Source organism: Perognathus longimembris, chromosome 2, assembly GCF_023159225.1.
Source record: "Perognathus longimembris pacificus isolate PPM17 chromosome 2, ASM2315922v1, whole genome shotgun sequence".
NCBI classification, from domain to species: domain Eukaryota; kingdom Metazoa; phylum Chordata; class Mammalia; order Rodentia; family Heteromyidae; genus Perognathus; species Perognathus longimembris.
This window is the reverse complement of record NC_063162.1, coordinates 100,159,824-100,181,381: the sequence shown is the minus strand read 5'-3', so window position 1 is coordinate 100,181,381 and position 21,558 is coordinate 100,159,824. Positions and strand designations below refer to the sequence as shown.

Genomic DNA, 21,558 nt, shown 5'->3' with positions numbered 1-21,558 from the left:
TTTCTTGTAATGTTTGTTACCACCTCCCTCATTCCCCCCTTTCTCTCCCCCTTTCCCTCTCCCCCCATGAGTTGTTCAATTGTTTTACACCAAATGGTTTTGCAAGTATTGCTTTTGTAGTCGTTTGTCTTTTTATCCGGTGTCTCTCGATTTTGGTATTCCCTTTCACTTTCCTAGTTCTAATACCAGTATATACAGTTTCCAATGTACTCAGATAAGATACAGTGATAGTGCGGGTTCAACCACAGGAAGGGGATACAAGATGATCATCAACAACAGAAGCTACGGTTTCACATGGCATGTTGAAAGTAACTACAACAGTGATATATCACTCGTTTACATAACATGGACTTCGTTTCACTTAGCATTATCTTATGCATTTATAGGGGCATAGCTATTAGGCTCTTGTGATCCTCTGCTGTGACTAGCCTAAACCTGTGCTAATTATTCCCTATGAGGGAGACCATAGAGTCCATGTTTCTTTGGGTCTGGCTCACTTCACTTAGTATAATTTTTTCCAAGTCCTTCCATTTTCTTACAAATGGGGCAATGTCATTCTTTCTGATAGAGGAATAAAATTCCATTGTGTATGTGTACCACATTTTCCTGATCCATTCATCTACTGAGGGGCATCTGTGTTGGTTCCAGATTCTAGCTATGACAAATTGTGCTGCGATGAACATTGTTATGCTGGTGGCTTTAGTGTGTTCTTCTTTGTGGTCTTTGGGTAGATGCCCAAAAGTGGGGCTGCTGGGTCATTGGGGAACTCTATGTTTAGTCTTCTGAGGAATCTCCATACCACTTTCCAGAGTGGCTGAACCAGTTTACATTCCCGCCAACAATGAAGTTGGGTTCCCTTTTGGCCACATCCCCTCCAACATTTGTTATTGTTAGTTTTCTTGATATAGGACATTCTTACTGGGGTGATGTGGAATCTCAATGTTGTTTTGATTTGCATTTCTTTTATGGAAAGTGATGTAGAGCAGTTTTTCATATGTCTCTTGGCCATTCTCATTTCCTCATCAGAGAAGTCTCTTTTTAAGTTTTTAGCCCACTTGTTGAGGGGGCTGTTTGTTCTTTGCGGTTTTGTTTTGGAGGAATTTATTTTTTTTAGTTCTGCATATATTTTAGATATGAGGCCTTTGTCCATTGTATGGCCGGTAAAGTTATTTTCCCAATCTGTGGGCTTTCTGTTTATCTTGTGAGATACGTCCTTTGCCCTGTAGAAACTCTGCAGTTTGATGCAGTCCCATTTGTCCAACCTTTCTTTGATTTGTAGCATTTCTGGGCCTTTATTAAGGAAGTTTTGCCCTGTGCCAAAGAGCCCTTTTTATAGTGTTTTCAGGGTATCTATTTTTATTTTGAGGTCTTTGATCCATTTGGAATTTATTTTGGTGCAGGGTGATATGTAAGGATCTAGTTTTAGTTTGTTGCATGTGTTGAACCAGTTTTGCCAGCACCATTTGTTAAAGAGGCTATCTTTCTTCCATCCTATTTTTTTTTTAGCTCCTTTATCAAAGATTAAGTAGGCATAGTTCTGTGGGTTCATTTCTGGGTCTTCAGTTCTGTTCCATTAGTCTTCAGGCCTGTTCCTGTGCCAATACCAAGTTGTTTTTATTACTATAGCTTTATAATACAGCTTGAAGTTTGGTATTGTAATTCCTCCAGCACTGCCCTTTCTGTTTAGGATTGTTTTTGCTATTCTGGGTTTTTTATTGTTCCATATGAATTTCTGGATTTCTTCTTCTATTTCATTAAAAATGGTGTTGGGATATTAATGGGTATTGCATTGAATTTGTAGATAGCCTTTGGCAATATTGCCATTTTGACTATATTAATCCTCCCAATCCAGAAGCATGGGAGGTTTTTCCATTTCCTTAGTTCTGCCTTAATTTCGTTTTTCTTGTTTTTAAAGTTCTCATTATAGAGATCTTTCACTTCTTTGGTTAAGGTTATTCCTAGATATTTTGTGTCTTGTGAGGCTATTGCAAAAGAGTTACTTTCCTGATTTTGGCCTCAGTCTTCGGGTCATTGGCATATAGAAAGGCTGTTGATTTTTGAGGGTTTATTTTATATCCTGCTACTTTGCCAAAGTTTTGGATCAGCTCTAGTAGCTTAGGAGTAGAGTCTATGGGATTCTTTAGGTATAGGATCATGTCATCTGCGAAGAGAGAAAGTTTAGCTTCATCTTTTCCTATTTGGATCGCCTTTATGTTTTCTTCTTGCCTAATTGCTCTGGCTAGTAATTCTAATACTATGTTGAAGAGGAGAAGAGAGAGCAGACATCCCTGTCTTGCTCCTGATTTTAAAGGGAATGGCTTTACCTTTTCACCATTTAGAATTATGCTTGCTGTTGGTTTGTCATAGACTGATTTTATTATATTCAGGAATGTTCCCTGGAATCCCAGTTTTTCCAGGGCTTTTATCATAAATGGGTGCTGGATTTTATCAAATGCCTTTTCTGCATCTAGGAATACAACCATGTGATTCTTTACCTTGCTCTGGTTGATGTGGTGGATTACGGTAAGAAGAGACAAAGAAGGTTACAACATACTAATAAAGGGATCTCTCCTACAGGAGGATATAACCATCCTAAATATCTTCTCACCAAATACAGGAGCACCCAACTTCATCAAAAAAACACTACTGACTCTAAAAACACTCATAGACGCAAACACATTGATAGTTGGAGACTTTAACACTCCACTGTCACCTCTGGACAGATCAACATGCCAAAAACTGAGCAAAGAAACAACAGAACTAAACAACTGCATAGACCAACTAGACTTAACCAACATCTACAGAATATTCCATCCAGCAACACCATAATACACATTCTTTTCAGCACTACATGGAACATTCTCCAAAATAGATCACATCTTAGGGCACAACGAAAATCTGAATAAACTCAGAAGTATTGAAATCATTCCCTGCATTCTTGCAGACCACAGTGCAATAAAATTAGAGCTCAACTCAAACAGCCACCACAGAAAATCCTACAATTCATGGAGGTTAAACAACACAGTGCTGAACCATGAGTGAGTCATTGAAGAAATTAAAACAGAAATCCAAATGTTTATGGAATTAAACCAAGATGAGCACACAAAGTACCAGCTCCTTTGGGACACAGCAAAGGCAGTATTCAGAGGAAAATTTATATCTCTGAATGCATACACCAACAAACTGGAGAAACAGCAACTCAACAACTTAAGGAAGCACCTTAAGCTTCTCGTAAGAGAACAAGCCAAACCAGAAGCCAATAGACAGAAGTAAATAATTAAAATCAAATCAGAATTAAATGACTTAGAGTAAAAAAAAAAAAACCATCGAAAGAATCAACAAAACGAAGAGTTGGTTCTTTGAAAAAATTTACAAGATAGACAGACCCCTAGCAAATCTGACCAAAAAACGAAAGCAGCACACCCAAACAAACAAGATCAGAGATGAAATAGGTAACATCACCACAGAACCAACCAAAATTCAGAACACAATAAGGGATTACTCTGCAAACCTTTACACCAACAAATTTGAGAACCTGGAAGAAATGGACGATTTCCTAGCAAAAATTGATATCCCCAAACTCAACCATGAAGATTTAAACCTTCTAACCAGACCCATATCCAGTATTGAAATAGAAATGACAAAAAGAGATCTCCCATCCAAGAAAAGCCCAGGTCCAGATGGATTCACAGCAGAATTCTACAAGGCCTTCAAAACAGAACTCACACCAATATTTCTCAAACTCTTCAATGATGAAGCCAGTATAACCCTCATCCCCAAACCAGGCAGGGACTTGTCACGGAAAGAGAACTATAGACCGATTTCCCTGATGAACATTGATGCAAAAATTCACAAACAAAATTCTGGCCAATCGACTTCAACAGGTCATCAGAAAAAAATCATACACCATGATCAAACTGGATTCATCCAAGGGATGCAAAGTTGGTTCAATGTATGGCCTACACTTTTTAATTTAGCCCATTTATTTAAATAGATTTACTTTGGATGGTCTTTTCCATCTTTATATAACCCCTTTTTAAGCATCTTTTGGTTTCAAAGTAAAACATTTCTGACTATCTCCATTTAGAACCTTTTCAGACTCACTTCTAAGCTCATCCGTCTTCATACACATATTCTTCCACTTCATTTTTAACATTATTCCACTTCTCCAATTTATTCTGCATGGTTGTCTTATCCTAATTTTCAATATATAGAAGTGAAATGATTTCTCGGTCTATTATTTGCCATGATTAACTGTCATTCTGCAGTTCACTGTACTGGGGTTTACTTTGTCATCTTGTTTTGCTTTTTGATCTAGCTTTGGGGAACCATGTCTTTAGCCTCTGCTTTAGTTTCTGCTCACGTCCTGGTGCTGTCGTTCCTCACCACATGGCATCCCCTGTATCTTCTCTCTCCTCTGTTTTGTGATCTTTGATTTCCATCTATTCTGTGTTTTCTTCACATTTGTGCACTTTCACTAGGGATGAAAAATTCCATGGACATTTTGAACTGAGGCCATCAGACTAGGGAGTGGCTTTGTGAAATGAGAACAGCTATAGGAGGATCTGGATAGAGTAATTCCAAAGAGAGGTGTAATAGGTTTCAGGAGTGAAAGATTCTTTTCTACTATGAGGACTATAGAGAAAGCCTTGGCAAGATTTTGTGAGAAAACTTTACAGTCTCTTGTCCCTTCTTTGTTTCTTTTCTTTCTTATTTATTGTCAAAGTGATGTACAGAGAGGTTACAGTTTCATATGTTAGGCATTGGATACATTTCTTGTACTGTTTGTTACCTCCTCCCTCATTCCCCCCTCCTCCTCCCCCTTTCTGTCTCTTCTTTTACTGGAGAATTCCAACTCATAGAAAATGCTCTCACTTTGAAAATACGCAGTATGCACCTACAATATACAACCTCTGGTGATAAATTCATCAACATTTACTATTAGATTAGGTCTTTGAATGAATAATTTGTTGGTGTTCTTTACCATTATAGGAGTTTTTGTGGCTCCACTATCTCCATTACATAATTGTCTTCATTATTTTGGCTTGTTTAAAAACACTGTGAAGGGGTGGCTCTGCTCTAGCTTAGAGCTCATTTCACATTTCTAGAAATTTTCCTTTACTCAGTTCTATATACAATATCCACATTGTTCATAAAACATTTAGTGCTCAAAGGGAGGTCTGAAGCATTTGTACTCACTGATTTTCTGAGCTTGTTACACTCTTGAGACAGCTATGATAATTCAGGCTTTATGTCTATAATAATTAGGCTTTATGTCTAGCTTATATTTCTTCTCAAATTTTCTGCTGAAGTAATTTACTTACATGGAACTGAATTCTCTGCCTCTCAGTGTCATGTCAAATGCTTTGGCCCCAAGTTGCCATTTTACTCCAGTGAATGCTTATGCAGCAACTTGATAAACAGGATTCCCCTCTTTACAAAAACTACATTTCTTGGTTTGTCTTCTAAGGCAGGAATATCTTGTTTATAGATTCTTTATGCAAGAGCAAACACAGTAGTTTTATTCATTAATCGTAGGCAATTGCAACCAACAATCAGTTTTGTATCCATCACTGATCATCTTTCCATATCATTATGGAAGTATGGATGGAAGCAACATTCCTTAAGAAGCCACTAGGCTTCTTACAAACACTTTTTAGAGAGCTGAGGGGCCTCACAATTAGGATGTTTATGGTTTGAGACTAGCTGGAACAAAAATATTCACAAAACCCTATCTTCATTAATGGTGAGTGTCACCTGTCATCTCAGCTATGTGAGAAGCATAAATAGGATAGGCTGGCCTGGGTAAAAAGTGACACCCTATTTAAATAATGACAAAATTGAGAAGAGCCAGGACTGGCTCAAGTGTTGAATGCTGACACAAGATCCTCAGTTAAGACCCCAATACAACCAAAAGCAAACAAAGTGAAACAACAACAACAACAACAACAATAACAGTAACAACAACACCCTACTTTCTGGTTTCTTTTTGAATAAAAGCACCAAATTCACTAGCTCAGTAGTAAAATTTGCTCTTATTTAGTATATGTCACCTTTATAGCTGTTAATCTGGTGGATCCGTGCACAGTACCAAATGCAAGATTAGATTTTTCTGCTTCCACAAACAGATCAGAGACTACTGGCCATGGAATTAAAAATATCCTTGAAATGTTCTTTGCATTGAAAATTGACTGGTTATTAGCACCTGCCCTAACCCAATTGAGTCTCAGGACCAAAAGAAATATAATCTAGTATTGCAGGGGTCACTACTTCATGAACAATCACGCAGGTGCTGGCAGCACAGACACAGGTCCATCATAGATTGGGAAGCACAGATCTATAACTGTGCTAGTAAGGTATAATCATACATCATAAGATTAACCCACTGTAAACTTTATAATTCTGTGTTATAAAGTACACTTACAGAGTGGCACAAACTTTTCATGGTTTTGAAGTATAAGCAGCCACATGAAGTCATTTCCCTATGGCAATCACGTTCTGGAGCAATTTCCTCAGTTCTGAAGCAATCCTTAATGATTATCTTGGTCTCTTTGTAGTCTGTTTCCTATCATATCCAGACTAATCACTCATCTCCTTTCCATCTCTATAGATTTTTCATTACTGGACATTTCATAAAAAATGGAAGCATATAATATATAGTTTTTTTGTACATTTGGCATTTTTCACTTAGCATAATGTAGTTGAAATTGGTCTTGGTGTTAGGACCAATGACTAGTCTGTTCTTTTTAAATTACTGAACAGTTTTCCAATTATATGTATAATTCTACACTTTTTAAATGTTTAAAAATATTTTTGTCATCTTTAAGTAGCTGTACAAAGGAGTTGTCACTTAATAAATCAATTTATGAATATAATATATCTTGATCAATGTCAGCCCTTTCAACATTCTCATCCATACTCCCCTACCTACCCCTCCCTTTACTCTTTTTACAATCACACATGCAATGTGTAGGATATTCATTGGATTCTTGTATGCATTTTCACCCTCTTCTCTTCATTCATCTGTCCCTTTCTCCTAAATCCCACCCCACCCCTTTCAAGTACCTATTTCCTAGTATTTTATTTTGCTGAACATTAATTTTGATTTTCTAAGGACTTATACTACTTGAGATCTCCCTTGAATCCATCAAATTTTAGTTAATGCATCAATATAAACTTGCTTACTACCCAGTGTATTTACTTGAGTTTGTAAGCTAAATCTAGCTTCTACATATAAGGGACAGGGACAGCAGGGATCCTTTTTGTCTCTGGACCTGACTTACTTCATTTGATATATTTTATCCCCCCAAGATAGCAATACTGCCCAGAACAATCCACAAATTCAATACAATGTCCCATCAAAACCCCAACATCATTCTTCAGTGAGATAGAGAAAGTAACTCACCAGCTCATATGGAATGGCAAAAGACCCCAAATAGCAAAAGCAATCCTTAGCAGAATAATGCTGGAAGAATGATAACAAACTTCAAACTCTATTACAGAGCCATAGTAGTGAACACAGCTTGATCTGGCACAAAAATAGGACTGATAACCAAGGAACAGAATAGAAGACCTAGAAATAACCCCACAGACCTACAGCCATTTAATATTTGGTTAGGGAGCCAAAACCATAGGCTGGTAGAAAGACAGCCCCTTCAACAAATGGTGCTGGCAAACCAGATATCTACATGTGGAAAACAGAAACTACATCCTTATCTATAACTCTGCACCATCATTAATTCAAAATGGATTAAAAATCCCAATTTAAGACCTGAACCATGAAAGTATTACAGGAAAGGGTAGGGGAAACTTTAGGGTTCTGAGGCATAAGTAGAAACTTCCTGAGTAGATTCAGGACAGCAAATCAAAGAAAGACTTGATAAATGGAACATCAAACTAAAGTGTTTCTGCATGACCAAGGACATAGCCAACAACTAAAATGACAGAACAGAAGATTTTTGCCAACTGTATATCAGATAATGGCCTAATATCCAGAATACACAGAGAATTTAAAATTTTCCACACTTTATCATTTTTTTTTTCTTTTTGTTTACTGTGGATAATGCAGGGATAGATATTTGCATAAACATCTTTACATAGGCATATGTTTTTATTTCTTTTGGGCAAAATTTTAGGATCCAAGTTGCAGAATGTGATAGTAAATTTATGAGCAATATAGGGTAATTCTAGTTTCTCCTCGCCAACACTAGTTGTTTCAGTCTTTTAGATTATAGTTGTGTGTAGTGATATATTGCTATGGTTTTAATTTCCATTTCATTAATGACTGTTATCAAGAAACAGTTCATGTGAGGGGCTGGGGATATATCCTAGCGGCAAGAGTGCCTGCCTCGGATACACGAGGCCCTAGGTTCGATTCCCCAGCACCACATATACAGCAAACGGCCAGAAGCGGTGCTGTGGCTCAAGTGGCAGAGTGCTAGCCTTGAGCGGGAAGAAGCCAGGGACAGTGCTCAGGCCCTGAGTCCAAGGCCCAGGACTGGCAAAAAAAAAAAAAAAAGAAACAGTTCATGTGAATTTTTCTGTAGTACTTGGGTTAGAATATAATAAATCACAGATACTAAGCAAATGCTGTATTATTGAGCAGTACACTGAATCTTCTCATGTTGTGGATCCTTTTCATAAATCCTCATTTTATAATTAGGTTGTACTTATTATTATTGATTTGAAACAGTTATTTTTATATATTTTATATATTCACATATACATTCTCTTTTCATATATTTGAAGTCTTTTAAAAATATAATTTCAAATATTTTGTCCTAACTTGTTTTCCTTTTCTCTTCCTTAGTAGTGTCTTTTGATACAAAAATACTTTAATTTTGATCAAGTCCAATTTTCCTTGACAAAGTATCAATTTTCTTTTATAGGTCATGTTTTGAAGAACTCTTTGCCCACTCTGAGGTCATGAGAATTTTCTTCTAGAAATGACATAATTTTAGCTTAGCATTAGGACAGTGATTATTTTGAGCTGATTTTTGTATATGACAGCCAGTATGCCTTGGTGGTCACTGATATTGGGGAGGGAGTATCAGAAGGGAAAGCTAAGTTTAGTGAATAAACAAAGAGAGTCAGAAGCTAGACAACACACTTTCCAATTAGAGAACCTTTACAAGTAGGAAAATGTGCAACTCTGAAATTATGAAAACACATTTTTTTCATTGAAAAAAGCATTTCAAAACATTGTCAATGGTTTGTGTTGTAAGCAAGTAATAATGAGAGCTCGTCTCATCTCTTTCATGTCTATAAAATTGTGGATGTTGGCAAAGAAACTAATCAAAGCTTATGCTCCCTTATAGTTTATTTTGGTTTTAGAGACTTCAAGAGAGTTATGCAAATCCAGGGAGACCTATGTTTTCTTCAAAGATTTCAGGACACATCTCAGCAAGGATGCATTTGAGATCTCTTTATAAAAGAGGGGAACACAGATGTCTTTCAGTAGCACTAACACTGCTCTCTGTAGAATTAATTGTACACAGGGAGATAAGCTTTTTTTTTCTTTCTAGCTCCAATAACTTGGGAGCCGAGTGGGAAGTTACTTTGGGAAGTTACTTATTTAGCTTCAGAATTAATTTTCAGCATGAAGCAGTATTTCCAACCTAAAGGGGTAAGTATCTGAGTCACAAGTTAAAAGCATTGAAAAACATTCTCATAATCTCTGCCCACCAGGTAAATGTTTTAGCTTCCATTCTCCTCATGCATTGCTTTCCTAGGCAGGGTTCTGGGTGCTGTGCACAGTCTATGCTATGGTCTCTGGTTCAATTCTCTAGTGTGAATGCTCTGAAGTCAGGGCTGGTGAGTTTCATTGTTAGACACTGCCTCCTGCAGTCCTCGATATCAAACAGGCTTGGCTTGAATCTTGACTTTGCTGGAAGCTCTGGGACTATAAGCAGTTCATTTGTCCTTTTGAACCTTAGTTTTCTCATCTGTAAAAACAAGATGATAACCACTTACTTTAAAGACTGATGTGTGGATGAGGGACAATATGGGGCAACTAGCATGGTGCCTGGCTTGTCACAACCCTTATAGAAACACACTACAAATGGTTGCCATAGAAACTAATTGTGCCAGTAGCACTGCCCCCCTCTTTTCCTCCTCCTCTTTCATTTCCCTTCTTCCCCCCTTTGCTCTGTGGCAGATAACAATGGTATTAAAGGTGTTTTGATGAACCTGACCTACTGCCATTGCAGCAGAAGTCTTCATTATGGCAAGCCATCATTACTGCCATCCCAGAGGATACCAAACCCAGAGGATAGGGCCATATGGACCAGATCTAACATCTTTCATATCAGGGTAGTGTAAGCTGACCTATTGCAATTGTTGTAAGGGGTAAGGCTTTCAGAGTAAAACCTGGGGGCAGAGGTCCATTCCCACAGCATGCAGGAGGTCTGAAATGCAGAGTTTTAAGTGGAAGAATTATCCGGAGGATACCTAGACATTTTTTCAATCTCACCCTCTGGTTGAAGTCTCCAGGCCAGTGCAGTGTCATCCTCATTTCTTCTTATACCAATAAGAGGCTTCATTAAGTCACCTGCAGTGAAATCACTTGCCACTCTCCCAGAGTGTCATAAAAATATCCTTTGACTCCTTTGACTTAGTTCCTTTTTTATTGCTGCAACCTTTAACTGAAGCCTCCATACTGTTTAGTCTCTTTACTGCTGAATATGCTCTTTTCAACCATTAGATAACCTATATTTCATTTTGCATCCACAGAGATATTAAAATAGAAACTACATCATGTATTATTCTATAGAAAACCTATCTTTTCCATTGTTACTAGCACGGAATCCAAGCGCTCTCCATGTGTTTGCAAGATGCCACATACCTGGATCCTCTAAATGTCTTTGGCATTATCTACTGTCATCTGCTCCAGTCACAGTAAATGTCTTTGTCCTTTATCCCAGTGAAGTTGATATACACTTCCTAATCTTCATAGTGCAGTTGCCTAGGTCCTCTTATCCTGTATCCTCCCAGGACTGTGTTTTCCTTGCATTTAGATTAAGCCCAGACATTTCATCATCAGAGGCTTTTTCATGTAAAGAGGCATCTACACTCCTCTAGTCCTCTATATGTGTTTAGTTTTCATCATTTTATCTATATTTTCTATTATTTTTTGGTATATGTTTCTGCCACTAATATACTAACTCCAGGAGGAAGAAAACCCTTTTCTTTTCTGTCTTGTTCTTTTCATGCTCAGGGTATATTCATGCTCAGAGTGTGCAGTTCCTTGCACACTCAGTAAGTGTTTGTACATCTACTGTGTGGCTAGATACACAGCTTGATCACCACAGAAACGACTAAATACATGTCCTTCTGCTCAGATCTTTTCTTGCATAACTTCCCTCTTTGGTCATCATCCTTCCCTGGATGAAAGTTCCTGTGGAGGAGTGGGTCTGGCCCATTGTTCCTCTGGGATCTGAGGCAGGATTCCCACCTAGATTCTGTAAATAGTGATCAAATATCATTTGGTTATAGTAAAGTGTTGGTGTCAAATAGATGGAGTGTGGGTCAAAACTGAGCTGTCAATCATTTGGGTTAGTCAGGAAAGCATAGCTGAAGCATGGGGATCAACTAGGTATTAGGATTCTGGCTAGTGGGAAGCTGAGTTAAAAAAGAAAAAATGAAGAAAGCAGTGGTGCGGGTTGGCCCAGTGAGAGTGGCATGGGTGAACTCTACAGTTGTTTTTTTTTTTGGCCAGTCCTGGGCCTTGGACTCAGGGCCTGAGCACTGTCCCTGGCTTCTTCCTGCTCAAGGCTAGCACTCTGCCACTTGAGCCATAGTGCCGCTTCTGGCCGTTTTCTGTATATGTGGTGCTGGGGAATCGAACCTAGGGCCTCGTGTATCCGAGGCAGGCACTCTTGCCACTAGGCTATATCCCCAGCCCATCTACAGTTGTTTTTGATTTCTAAATTCATTTATTATGGCAGCAGACCATGTATTCAATGGTTCATCTAGGTTGGTTTGAAGAAAGCATCTTGTAGGTTTTCAGACCTCTGTTGAAACAGATCTCCTTCATGCAGATATTAACGCACCCTTTGCATCTCCCTCTTTAAGAATGCTACTGTATTCTTTTCCATACTTATACCTGAACATTTTTCCCCAGCTTTATTGAGGGCTAATCACCATGCTAAAGATTATGTATGTTTAGAAGCACAATATGATGTTTTGATTCAAATATACCTTGGGTAATGATGCCTATAACAAAGAAAATTAACACCTGGCCTGGTTACCATTGTGTGTGCAAATGTGTGTGTTAAGAACACTAAGCTCTACCCTTTAGCAATTTTAACATATTACACATTATTATCAATAGAGTGCGACACTACTTTTAGTTATTATGCTGTATATGAGGTCTTGAGGTATACACTTGGCAAACATATCTCCATTCTCCCCATTCTCTGGTGCCTGATAACCACCATTTTATTGTCTGTTATGCTTAAGTTTGACTATTTCAGGTTCCACATGTAAGTGACATCATGTAATATATGTTCATCCATATTGTGACAAATGGCAGAATTTCCACTTATAAAATGGAATGATGTTCCATTGTATGTTGTACACACATATATGCACACACACACTCACACACAGTGTCTATCTAGTGGAATAATGTTATGGCACATATAAGAATATTCATCATATGTCTCTAAATGTGTACAACCCTATCATTTCTATTTATTTATTATTTATCTTTATCTATTTATACAAAGGCTCAGGTTATTTCCATGTTGTGGTTATTTTAAATCATGCTGCAATGACTATGAGAATGCAGGCAGAAGTGGGATTGCCTATTTTCTCTCAAGTATGCTCACAATTATTTGTCCTTGAACAAAGACATTTCTGTGCTAGTTTGTAGTAAGATTTTCAGTGCTCAAACTTGGATTGGGTTTCCAGGCATATTTAATGTTTTTATTTTTTTTGCCATTATTGAAAATTGAACTCAGGTCTCTTTTTGCTCAGTTTGCTTGCTTAGTCAAAAAGCGTAACTTTCGCTCATTATTTTGTAGTTAGAGTCACATCACAGCATTCTCCGCAAATTATGATCTGGGCTGTATTTCGAGATCTCAACCTTGGGTGCATCCTGGCATGTAAGTACATTCTCACTCAATAAAAATTCTTTTTCCATAAAAAATTATGATCTGGTGGACCTCATCCTTCTGGGTATGATTACAGGCAGGAGCCTGTAATCTTATGGACTTAATACTGCTTGTTTATGAAATGCTATTTTTGTCTTCATTCTATAGGATGTGATTATTTGTAGCATTGCACAGAAGTATTACTTTAAGGAAATCTGTATATATGCATCTGAATCTTTTGTCCTCTAACATATACATTATAGGTAATTATTTTACAAAAGTAGATAATGGATTCTGTTAATGATTTCTGATAATATTTAGGTTAAGGGAATAAGATTGCCATATTCATTTATCGTATTACATAAAGACTATATATGCAAAAGCTATCCATCCTAAAGTAGAATATTTATGGTTTTTTCAGCTCTGCACATAGAGTGTGAATTCTGGCTGGATTCATTACTGGGAAAAGCTATTATTTACTCAAGGCAGCAGTTGCGACACAATTTACCCTCAATTCTAACATTTAAAAGTATAACTCAGAAGCAGCAACCTCTGAAAGCTACCTTCTGTGCAACAAACCTTTTTATTTGTGCTTAACAACAACTGTGTGTGGTAGGTGTTAGTTTCTCTGGTTTACAGATGAAGAAATGGGCAGAACAACCTACTTCATATAAATGCAGTTGAAGTTGGACAAATTAAGTTTTTCTTTTTGGATAATGGTAGTGCTTTTTAGTTCAAATCAAATTCCCAGTAGGTTTTCAACTCCATTAGTGACAAAGAACTAGAGCTAAACAATGATAGGTCTATATAAATAGGAGCAAGTACTTTTACTCTGGAGTATCTCAGGATAGAAAGATGCAAGAACACTGAATTCTTTCTCTTCCTCTTCCTCCTCTTCCACCCTTGTTTTTGTTCTTGACATGTTGGAAAAACCTGTAGACAATTTTGAATGTAGAAGAAGTTAACTAAGAAGTGTGAATTTACTGGGGTATTCTTACCTTAGGAACATGTTTGTATTTAAATTTAGTTTTTCTCACTCTTCCCTTCCTCTTTCTCTTTTTGTCATTTCCTCTTGCATTCTTTCCCCTATTTTGAAATGACCTTACTTTTCTAATTATGAGCTGGTTATCAGAAACTTTTCCAAGTGTGACTATTTTAGAATTACATTAGTTAAAGAAACATTATCCAGAAAAAGTTTAAAATAGCATACCATTAGTTACTGTTAATTTTCTAATAGTAATTTTTATTTGTTCAAGTGGAAAACATATAGGACTTGAAAATGACTACTGAGAAGAAAGTTTTATTTTTGTAATACAGAAAATATCCAGTTAATTCTCCCAAATTTCTTTTATATTTTATAGAGTTTAATTATTTTCTCTGAAGTGATAGCTTAAGGAAGTGTCTTAATAACTATGTCGAATCAGCCAGGCATGTTGGTATATGCTTCTAATTTCCCACCTTGGGGGGCAGGAGGATGCCAAGTTTGAGACAGGCCTCAATTGTGGCATCTTTATAAGTGCTATCCTGTCTCAAGGTAAAATAAAATAAATATCTAATCATATCTTTCACAGTGCAATTCTTTAAAATGTGTTGAAAAGTTCTGAAAACTTCCTGGAATCACCAGTGATTTTTAAAAAAATTTACAAATCTAGAGGAAACATGGAGACCCATCACTTGCTTGGAACCAGTTTAATACTGTTATTTGAAAAGAACAGATTTGTATATTCTGAGAAAATAGAATTAATGAGTGTTGGAAATCTGAAAAAAGGAGAAAGGAAAACTTGAGATATTCAATCCTTTGGTTTTTGGTTTGCTTAGAGCAAACATTGGGAAGGTGTTGCCATTTGTTTATGAGTTATTTGTTAGAGGTGAAATATTACAGCCTAGAAGAGAATAATCAACACTTCAAGTGTATAGACACTAAGTGTCAAAGCGAGGACCTCCATGGAATAAACGCTGAGCAAAATGATCAGGATGCATGGTAACTTTTTGTGTGCCAGTACTGGGTCTTGAAATCAGGGCCTTATGCTTTTTTTTAAGCTTTTTGACTTATGGAGGGGAGTCTCTTATTTGGATAATAGCTGCAATTCCAGCCTTTAACTGGATAATTGGAGATTAGAGCCACATATTTCAGCCTCCTGAACAAGTAGGCTTATAGTCTTGAGACTGCAGTGCTCAGATGTGATAACTTTTCATTGAGCCTCAGAGATAACAAAGGAAAAGAGTATCCAGTTAGAGAGTCAATAAAGGGGATCATAACCTGAAGGTAAATCCAGACTGCAAGCTTGACTTTAATCCTGGTAGTGGACTAAGCATAGGATGTGGAACTAAGGCATGGGTTTGTATGCATAGCCCTTCTGAAAAAGTTGCTGGGTAGTTATGCTTTGGGGACTTCAGAAATGTTGCAGATACGTTTAAATACAAAGTGACAAAAAGTGAGCTGTCACTTAAAAGCTAACAAATACTAACAAAGCAAATATGTTTGATGTCTAAATGTTTTTTCATTTTTTATAAACTAAGGTTATAATTCCATCCCCTAAAATGGTTAACTTAAAATGGTTAACTGGTTAACTTACTTTTAAAATCAAATCATTACAAATTATACTCGTGTTTTTGTAAGTCAGCAGCACTCATAGGCAGGCTATCATGACATTTTCTTTTTATTCCAGTTTTTCCAAAATCAAAGTATTGATTTTATCTTTTAACACTAATATCTTTTTGAAATGAAAAAAAGATTCATTTTATACAATATTATAAGCACGGTGATCCTGAGATCAAGGCGATCTAAAGTTTTAAGGTAGCACTTCTAGAAGAAGAGCTCCCTTACAAATAACAGGTGCAAAAAAAAAAAGTACAAGAAGCGAAATGAGCTCCAAGTTATGAAAATAAGTGGTTTTTCACTGATGTTGTTATTTTCAATGTACCACGTGAAATTATGCCTTTTTCTTTTGTCTCTTTTCTGCATGGTTTTACCCTGATGTCACTGTAACTGATTTTGGTAGCCTGGGTATTGTATATTCATTTATCGGAACTAGGGAAGGAGAACATTAAAATGGTGAGACAAAGGGTAAAAGGTGAATTAATGCAACAGCAATACTTACAAGACAATATGGAGTAAATCAACTGTACAACTGTGGGGGGGGGTGAGGGAATTGAAGAGGGGGGACGGTGGGAGAAAAATGAAGGAGGAGGTAACTAGTTTGATAAGAAATGTATTCACTACCTTATATATGAAATTGTAACCCCTCTGTACATCACTTTGACAATAAATAAATAAATTAAAAAATAAATCTTCCACTATCCAACTTACTCTCAATAAGTAACTGCAAATGAATGTCGACACAAATATATATATATATGTAATGCATGTATACATATATATGTGATCATAAACAGCATTTAAATGGATGGAAATAGGATGATTCTTGTTTCATGTTCAGAATTTTAATGGGGGAATAGGGAAGTATAAATAAATACAGCATCATATATCATGTGTCTTGTCCCTACCAAATCTTCACAAACCAATTTCTCATTACTTGTGAATATGTTCTTTCTGCTTCAACTCTCCACATTCTTATTCCCAGTTCTCTTCTTAATTCAAAATTAAAGTTTCTCTCAATCTGAGAACTAGAAAAATAAAATCAATATATAATGGTTAGAGACATTATATTTCCCAAGCCTAAACCTGAAAGAATAAATCAAGCTTATCTGCAGTACACATAATGACACTAATTTTGCTAGAGGAAGAATATACCAATGGAAGCAGACAGAAGCATAAGGCAAAATGAAACCAGGAGTAAGAACATATTTTTACCCTTCCCTACCCTGCCTGAAAGAATAATTCCTGGTTAGTGAAAGGAACTAACAACACCACTCAATCCTAACTCTCAATATTAATGGACTCAACTCTCCAATTAAATAACATAGACTGACAAATTGGATCAAAAAACAAGATGCATCTTTCTCTTGTCCTCAAGAGACACATCTTGCCCACAAAAGCAAAAATATTCTGAAAGTGAAAGGCTGGAATAAAATCTATCAAGCAAACAGTCCCATAAACAGGCTGGCGTAACATTTCTAATATCAGATATAAGGTTGACTTCAAATTAAAATCACTAAGAAGAGACAATATTATTACATACTAATGAAGAGATCTCAATTATGGGAAGATATAACCATTCTAAACATCTATACACAAAATGCTGGAGCACCCAGCTTCATCAAACAGTACTGACTCTAAAAACACGAATAGATCCAAACACATTGATTGTTGGAGACTTTAACACAGCATTGTCACCTCTGCCAAAAACTGAGCAAAGAAACCTCAGAACTAATTAATTGCATAGACCAACTAACACCAGAATATACATTCTTCTCGGCAGCACATGAACATTCTCCAAAATAGATCACATTTTAGAAAGCAAATGTGTACAAATTCAGAAATATTGAAATATTTCCCTGCATTTCTTCAGACAATAATGGAATAAAATTAGAGCTCAACATTAAAAGTCACAATAGAAAAGCCTGCAACTCATGGAGACTGAATAATTCATTATTGAACTGCCAGTGGATCATTGAAAAAAACAGAAAGGAAAATTAAAATGTTTATGGTATTTAACAAAAATGAGCACACAAAATACCAGCTCCTTTGGGACACAGCAAAGGCAGTACTCAGAGGAAAATTTATAGCTCTGAGCATTTATGTCAGCAACTTGGTGAAACATCAATCCAACAATTTAATGATGTTCCTGAAGCTCCTTGAAAAAGAGCAACAAGCCAAACCCCCATCCAATAGATGGAAGCAAATAATTAAAATTAAATCAGAATTAAGCAAATTGGAGTCCAAAACAAACATAGGAAGAATCAACAAAACAAAGAGTTGGTTCTTTGAAAAAAAATCAACAAAATTGACAGGTCCTTATCAAGTCTTACCAAAAAATGAAGAGCACATACCCAAATAAACAAAATCAGAGACAAGACTAGAAACATCCCCAAATAAACAACCAAGATTCTGAATGTAATAAGGGATTTTTTTGTGAACCTATATGCTAACAAATTTGAGTATCTAGAAGAAATGGATGAATTTCTAGCAAATATTGATATGCCCAAACTTAACCAAGAAGATTTAAACCATACCAAGTAATGAAATAGAAACAGCAATAAGAGATCTCCCATCCAAGAAAAGCCCAGGTCCAGATGGATTCATAGCAGAATTCTACAAGGCCTTCAAAACAGAACTCTCACCAATACTCCTCAGACTCTTCAATGAAATTGAAAAGTCATTCTATGATGCCAGCAAACTTTACCCCAAAATCAGATAGAGACTCCTCAACGAAAGAGAACTATAAACCCATTTCTTTGATGAACACAGTTGCAAAATTTCTCAAGAAAGCTCTAGCCATTTGACTTCAACAAGTCATCAAAAAATATACACTGTGATCAAATCAGATTCATCCAGGGATGCAAGTCAATTAACATAATACACCACATCAATAGGAGCAAGGGCAAGAATTATTTCTATGGACATGGGCAAAGCACTTGACAAAATCCAGGACCCATTTATGATGAAAGCTTTGGAGAAACTAGGAATCCAGGGAACATTATTGAATATAACAAAGGCTGTGTGTGTGTGATAAACCTACAGCTAGCATTATACTTAATGATGAAAAGTTAAAGCCATTTCCTTTAAAATCAGGAGCAAGACAAGTATGTCTGCTTTCTCCACTCCTCTTCAACATACTACTAGAATTCCTAGCCAGAGCGACAGGGCATAAGGCAAATATAAAGGGGATACCAATAGGGGAAGAAGAAGTAAAACTCTCTCTCTTTGCAGATGACATGATCCTGTATTTAAAGAACCCCATAGACTCTTCTCCCAAGTTACTTTACTTCATCCAAAACCCACTTAGGCAGAGTAGCAAGATATAAAATAAATCCTCAAAAATCAATGGCTTTTCTGTATGCCAATAATGTGAAGAATGAGGCTGAAATCAGAAAAGCAATTCCTTTTAAAATAGCCTCAAAAATAAAATACTGGGCTGGGATATAGCTCAGTGGCAAAGTGCTTGCCTAGCAAGTGCAATGTCCTGGGTTCAATCCCCATTACCAAAAAAGAAAAGACAAAAATTAAAATAAAATAATTAGGAATAACCTTAACCAAAGAAGTGAAAGACTTCTGCGATGAAAACTTTACAAATCTGAAAAAGGAAATTAAAGCAGAACTAAGGAAATGGAAAAACCTCCCATGATCCTGGATTGGGAGGATTAACATGGTGAAAATGGCAATACTGCCAAAGGCTATCTACAAATTCAATGCAATACCCATCAGTATTCCAACACCATTCTCTAATGAAATAAAGGAAGCAATAAAAAACTTCATATGGAACAATAAAAGACCAGAATAGCAAAAACAATCCAAAGCAGGAAGAACAGTGATGGAGGAATTTCAATACTAAACTTTAAACTACATTACAAAGTTATTGTAATAAAAACAGCTTGATATTGGCACAAGAACAGGCCTGAGGACCAATGGAAGAGAACTGAAGACTCAGAAATGAACCTGCAGACCTATGGCCATTTAATATTTGATAAAGGGGCTAAAAAAATAGGATGGAAGAAAGAGAGCCTCTTCAACAAATGGTGCTGGAAAAATTGGTTAAGCACCTGTAACAAACTAAAGCCACATTCTTATATATCACCCTGCACCAGAATCAATTGAAATGGATCAAAGACCTTGAGGTAAAATCAGATACCCTGAAATTGCAGAGAGGAATAGGAGAAACACTTGGGCTCCTTGGCACAGGTCAAAACTTTCTGAATAAAAGCCAGAAACACAACAAATCAAAGAAAGGTTGGACAAATGGGATTGCATCAAACTGCAGAGCTTCTGCATGGCAAAGGACATAGCTAACAAGATAAATAGAAAGCCCCACAAATTAGGAGAAGATCTTCACTGGCCATACAACAGACAAGGGCCACATACCTAAAATATACATACAACTCAAAAATTAAGTTCCCTCAAAACAAATCCTCAAAGAACCAATTGCTTTCTTAATAAATGGGCTAAAGAGTTAAAGAGAGACTTCTCTGAAGAAGAAATGAGAATGTATAAACTTGTTCAACCACTCTGGAAAGCAGTGTGGAGGTTCCTCAAAAGGCTTAACACAGAGCATCCCTATGACCCAGCAACCCCACTTTTGAGCATTTACCCGAAAGATTACAAACAAGACCACACTAAAGCTACCAGCACAACTATGTTCATGGCAACACAATTTGTCATCCATAAAATATGGCACCAACTCAGATCCCCTTCAGTAGAAGAATGGATAAAAAAAAATTAGTACATATACACAATGGAATTCTATGCTTCCATCAGAAAGAATGACATTGCTCCATTCATAAGGAAATGGAAGGACTTGGTAGAAATCATACTAAGTGAGCCAGACCCAAGGAAACATAGACTCTATAGTTTCTCTCATTGGTAATAATTAGTACATGTCTAATATAGTTCTAGCAGAAGACCACAATAGCTCAATAGCTCTGTACATATGAACACATAAGATGATGCTAAGTGAAATGAACTCCAAGTTATGGAAATAAGTGGTATATCATTGTTGTTATGTTCAACATGCCATGTGAAATTTTGCTAATTTCTTTTGTCCTTATTCTCCACGGTTTTAACCCTGATATCACTGTGACTGATGTTGGTACTCTGGATATTGTATATATATGTTTATAGGAACTAGGGAAGGAAAGGGGAACATCAAAGTGGAGAGACAAAGGATAAAAGGCAATCCAACGCAACAGCAATACTTAGAAGATAATATGCTGTAAACCAACTGTACAACTGGGGGGAGGAAGGGAGTTGGGGAGGTGGGAGAAAAATGAGGGAGGAGATAACAAGTTTGATAAGAAATGTACTCACTGCCTTACATATGAAATGCTAACCCCTTCGTACATCACTTTGACAATAAATAAATTAATTAATTAAAAAGAAGACATGGAGGAAATTTGATAGACTGTTTTTTTCTATGTCTGTCTTAGAGCTGTGAAATAGTTGTTGTTTAGCTCAAAAAAAAGAAAGAAAATGGAACCTTAACTAATTAAAACATTTGAAAATTAGGCTAGAATATAATATTTTTATATAGTTCTGTTTTTAAATGTTGCTAACATTTACTATGAGCTTCTAGTTGTGGTCACATAATGTCAAAGTATGGTTTTGAAAAGGAAAACATCTTTTCAGGATGAAAGGGTTAGACAATTTTGACTGACGATTTGTGACTGTGTCAAACTGCTTTAACCTTTAAATATTCTGTGTTGCTTCTGACTCATGGACAAACAGCAGTGCTCTGTTCATCTCAGAAAGGACTCTATTTTTGAAAGAAGTAAATATATGTGAAAAGCTTTTAAAGTTAACAATTGTGAATATTATCATTAGATGTCAGGCAGCACCTATTGCATCAGA

General features: G+C 36.5%; 1 pseudogene; it reads right to left on the bottom strand.

The window, feature by feature from the left end:
- Positions 1–4,112: 4,112 nt before the first annotated feature.
- The window catches only part of LOC125345176, an 83,577-nt pseudogene continuing 66,131 nt past the window's right edge, over positions 4,113–21,558 (bottom strand).